The following is a 4,969-nucleotide window of genomic DNA, read 5'->3' on the forward strand; positions in this document are numbered from 1 at the left end:
GAGGGAATCACATCACGGTGATAATTAATTTCATATGTCATCTTGACTGAATCATGGGATGCCCAGATATCTGTTTGAACATATATTTGTGCATATCTGTGATGATGTTTCCAGAATAGATTAGCATTTGAATTGGCAGGCTGAGCAAAGCAGATGGCCCTCCCCAATGTGAGTAGACATCATTCAACCAGTTGAGGGTCCGAATGGAACAAAAAGGGAGAGAACTGCTTGAGCTGGACACTGGTCTTCTCCTGCCCTTAGACTGGGACTTATACTGTTTGTGTTTCTGGTTCTCAAGCATTTGAACTCAGACTGGAATTTACACCTCCATCTTTCCTGGGCCTTCAATACAAATGAAAGATCTTGGGACTTCTCAGCTTCCATAATTATGTGAGCCATTCCTTATAATAAATCAATCTCTCTCTCTCTCTCTCTCTCTCTCTCTCTCTCTCTCTCTCTCTCTCTCTCTGTTTTGTCTTTCTGGAGAATACTGACTAAAAGAATCACTCGTAGAGTATGGCTGACTTAAGACCTATAAGCATATAATATTATTACCTACATGTAACAGATTACTTTGCAGTTCCCTAGAGGCCCCCAATCTATACTCATCATAACAACTTAGAATCTCCTTTGCTTGAAGACCATTGTTTCAGCTGTAGCTACAGTTGTAATCAGTGTGCAAATCAGGCACTATAGGATGTTATCAGCTTTTAAAATCAAAGAAATTAGAAGCCTATGAAATTTTTAGTAACTGATGCTGGACTTATTTTCTCACAAACATTGTTATCTACAGCAGTAAATTAACAGAAAAATATTATTATAAAAATCTTCTTTGAACTAATTTATTTAACTGAGTCTCCTACTTTTCCTTACTGAAAGAAGTCTGGTATGAGAAACAAAAGATATTCATATAATTCATGTTCATTGCCTCTTCTTCCTACATTAAGTAACTCTCAAATCATGAGAAAGCTCTTTTGTGTCTACTCTCTTAGCTTATTAGTAGAGGAATATTTGAAGTACACACAGGTTTTTGAAGTTGGTCTCTAGGTAAATATTCAAAGGCAAGTGCTGGCTTTTCTATTTGATTTCTGGCCAGATTTTATTACAAAATCTAAATGAGCAACTTCTTGCTATTCTGCAAATATACATCATAGTTTCCTGTCCTTATGCATTCATTCACACCATTTTCTTTATTCATCATTCCCGTTATCTTCTCTGCCTGTGCTGTCTATTTTCAAGCCATCTCAAACCTTTTCTGCTCCAAGATACCTCTCTTAGTTCTCTCAACCAAAGGGAACTTTCCTCTTTTAATCCTCATGATACTACATCAACTTAGCACATTCTACTTTGAATTACAGCTGTTTCATTCTTGTCATAGCCTCATTGCTAAACTGTAGGCTACCTGAGGCCTGACTCTTTAGGTTTATCTGAACAGCATATGTCTATTGAACCACACATTCAAAAAGTAATTGTTGAACTGATTTGAATTGAATGAATTCTAAATCAGATAATTTAAAACAATAATTACATGTCTTAAAAAAGAGATCCCACTTTCACTATGGGGTAGTGAAAAAAACATACTTTGGAGTAAGGCACATAAGATTGAAATTTTGGCTCTATAACTAAGCACCTGTGTGATAAAAGACCAATTATTAAATTTCTCTAAGCTTCGGTTTCCTAATGTGTAAAATGTAAGTGGTAATACCTGCTTTTCAGGGCTCTTACCCCTGTTAGGTGCTAGTATGAGATAGTATGTGTCAATCACCTATCATTTGGTGTACAAAGTTCAGAAATTAGAACTATTATATACACCAATGTAAATGAAATACAAAATAGGTATAAGTCCAGTTCAGTTATTCTCTGTATGATTTAGAAAAGTGGAAATACTGAAAGTAAGGTCAGTTATTTGATCCTTCAGCATGCATTACAGTATTTTTGTTTGAAAGCTATACAGTGATAAACATGGCATTAAACACATTAAACTCAATACAAAGGGGAACTAGTTCATTAACTATTAGGTTAAAATAGTTAATGAACTAGTTCCCCTTTGTATTGATTTTAATGTGCTTAATGCCTTGAAATACAGGCATTTGCATTGTTCTTTGAGGCAAATGCATAGTCATTAAAGCAATACATCTACCTTTATTTTGTATGCCGAAGAGGATTAACGAAAGCCATAAAGCTGAAGAGAAACAAAAATTCTGCAAAACAAAAAGTACTGCTAGGATTATTTTTTCTTTACTCAGTTATTTCTATGCTTTTGGAAGAGAAACACATTTGAATGTTACATTGCCTTCAGAGAGGAAAACGGCTGTTACACAGAGAGAAAGTCAAGTGAAGTAGCCTAACAATTTTGGAGGAGAGTTAAAATTTTAAATCATTCCTGCTACTCACGATTGATTCTACTGTTTTCAGAAGGATCCAAATGGGGTGATTTGGTTAGGCAGTTGAAGAAGAGTGGAGGCTACCTCTGTGAGCTCAAAATATATTTTATTTTATTTTTAGTAATCTATTTCTTAGAGCCCCAAAATTTATCTGGCTGGTAGTAGGGACTTCAATTTTTTTTCTTTTTTCTTTTTTTTTTGGTCACACCACGTGGCATGCAGGATCCTAGTTCCCTGACCAGGGAGTGAATCTGCACCCCCTGCAGTGAAGCGTGGATTCTTAACTACTGGACCACCAGGGAAGTCCCTTATCTTATACTCCTTTTTTTTTTTTTTTTTTTTTTAGGAACTTAAGAAATATTTGTTGTGTGGATGAAAAATGTTGCCTACTGTAACTGCAAACAAACGATGCTGTGGCCATCCAGCCATCAGCCACAACCAGGCCCTGATGGTCAGCCCGGAATGAGCTCAGGATGGAGACAAAAGGGCTGCCATCGAACAAGCCCTCAGCCACTGCAGCCACCCCCAGCTGTGCGCCCTGAGGGGTCTCAGGATGGAGAAGAACTGGATCCTGGCCTTAGATAGCCAAGGTGTGCATCAAAGGAATGATTTCAGTGAGCCCAGACTCTTGCATCTTCCTATACTTAGAAAAGCAGGAGCTAACTTAAAAAATTTGAGACACCTGGTTTTCATTTATTAACAGTAATCTTTTATGTTCTGATTACCTGGCTTTTGTTGCAAAACTCCTTTATAACCTGGCTCTTCTCTTACCTTTTTGGAGCTGTCCCTCAGAGCTTTATGGGAGGCTGTCTTCTGGGCTTAAGTCCTCAGAAAATTCACCAAATAAAATATAATTCTCAACTTTCAAGTTGTACATTTTTTTTCAGTCAACAGTTGAATGGCTTGAACAAATATTTGAAATATAAACAATACTCATAAAACTAAAAGTTACTTTGATCAAAATAACAGGTAGCTATATATATTTAGTCTAGGTATTTTTCAAGGTATTAATAAAAATAAAACAACAGGGGCTTCCCTGGTGGTGCAGTGGTTGAGAGCCTGCCTGCTGATGCAGGGGACACGGGTTAGTGCCCCCGTCCAGGAGGATCTCACATGCTGTGGAGTGGCTGGGCCTGTGAGCCGTGGCCACTGAGCCTGCACGTCTGGAGCCTGTGCTCCGCAAAGGGAGAGGCCACAACGGTGAGAGGCCCGCGTACCACAAATAAATAAATAAATAAATAAATAAATAAATAAATAAATAACAAAAGAGTTGGTTTGGGGCTATGGACTGGGCAGCCTGAGTCCTAGCGGAAGGGGGGCCACCTGCCCACAGGGGGACTCCCCCGCCCTCACGACGTCCTCTCTATCTCAGCAGTCCAACACGGAGGTACCTCCCTGAGCCTGCTAGGAACTCGGCCCCACCCACTCCCCTGGTGCCGGTGCAAGGAGGCCACCTTGGCCACAGTGCCCTCCCAGGAGGGGCCCATCACCATGTGGGGGACAAGCGAGGCACAGCCTGCAGGGCCCCCGTGCCCGCAGAGGTGGCCCTGCTGCCTGGCCCTGGACCCTCGGAGGACCCTGAGGCTCCGGCGGCCGAGAAAGTGGAGGTAGAGCTGGCGGGCCGATGGGCACCCAGTTCCCTGAGCCCTGTGAGGGCCCTGAGGGTGTCTCGGCGTCCAGAATGCCTCCGGGGTACTCTTCACGTCCATGTTGAAGACCTTCAGGTCCAAGGAGTATGACAAGATGGTTCTCAAGATAGCGTGGGTAAGTTCTCTGTCCATGGGAATGATGCCCTTGTGCTGCCCACTAGCGTCTTCACAGACATGTTTGGTTGTCAGAAAACAGCCGTGGTGGGTGCTGTTGGATTCATGCCCCATTCTTTTGTAAGCTCCATGGAACCTCTGTACCTTACCTAGAGAATCATGTTTGCCTGTGGCTGCTCCTTTGCCTTCCAGCCTTCATGGGTCATTTGGGGACACCATTTAAAGAAGCGCCTTGAACTGGTGAATGGCATTGTCACCACTGGAAACAGTATCTTCACAATTTTGCTGCATTTCCTTCTAAGGATTCTGACTGACAGTGGGGGCCTCTTTTACACACTAAAGGGTCCTCTGTGTCTTCATGTTTGTTCTCTTTCTGGCTGGTAAGTAAGATCTACCCCTTGTCTCCCATGCCAAAGATAAAGATGGTGGAAACAAAGGAGGCAACAGATTCTCCCTCTTTTCCAGGAGAAAGTTCAGTCCTCCCCCAGTTTTTTTTCAATTTTGCCATCTTCAGTGTGACAGCCTATGCAGTGTGGACAGTTGGAATACCACTTTTACTTTTTGGATACTTTGTGCCTTAGGGTCACTTGAGTCTGCTGTTCTTTGATGGGGTCACCTCAGGTGTGGAGTGCTGCTTATTATCAGCCACTCTGGGCCAAGACCAAAGTCTTCTTTGCCTTGTAAGTTTCCCCTCTGTTCCCTCAGAACTAGAACAGAGGCAGTGTTGGGCCATTGCCTCCACTCGAGCATACTGCACAGCCACAGACAGGACTCTGGAAGAAATGGGCTAATGTGAATTAGAGGACATGACATAACATTTTT

General features: G+C 41.8%; 1 pseudogene; it reads left to right on the top strand.

The window, feature by feature from the left end:
• The first annotated feature begins 3,875 nt into the window (after window positions 1–3,875).
• Window positions 3,876–4,728, top strand: LOC132488345 (monocarboxylate transporter 10-like; annotated as a pseudogene).
• Window positions 4,729–4,969: the final 241 nt, after the last annotated feature.

The sequence above is a fragment of the Mesoplodon densirostris genome, chromosome 1, assembly GCF_025265405.1.
Source record: "Mesoplodon densirostris isolate mMesDen1 chromosome 1, mMesDen1 primary haplotype, whole genome shotgun sequence".
Taxonomy (NCBI): Eukaryota; Metazoa; Chordata; class Mammalia; order Artiodactyla; family Ziphiidae; genus Mesoplodon; species Mesoplodon densirostris.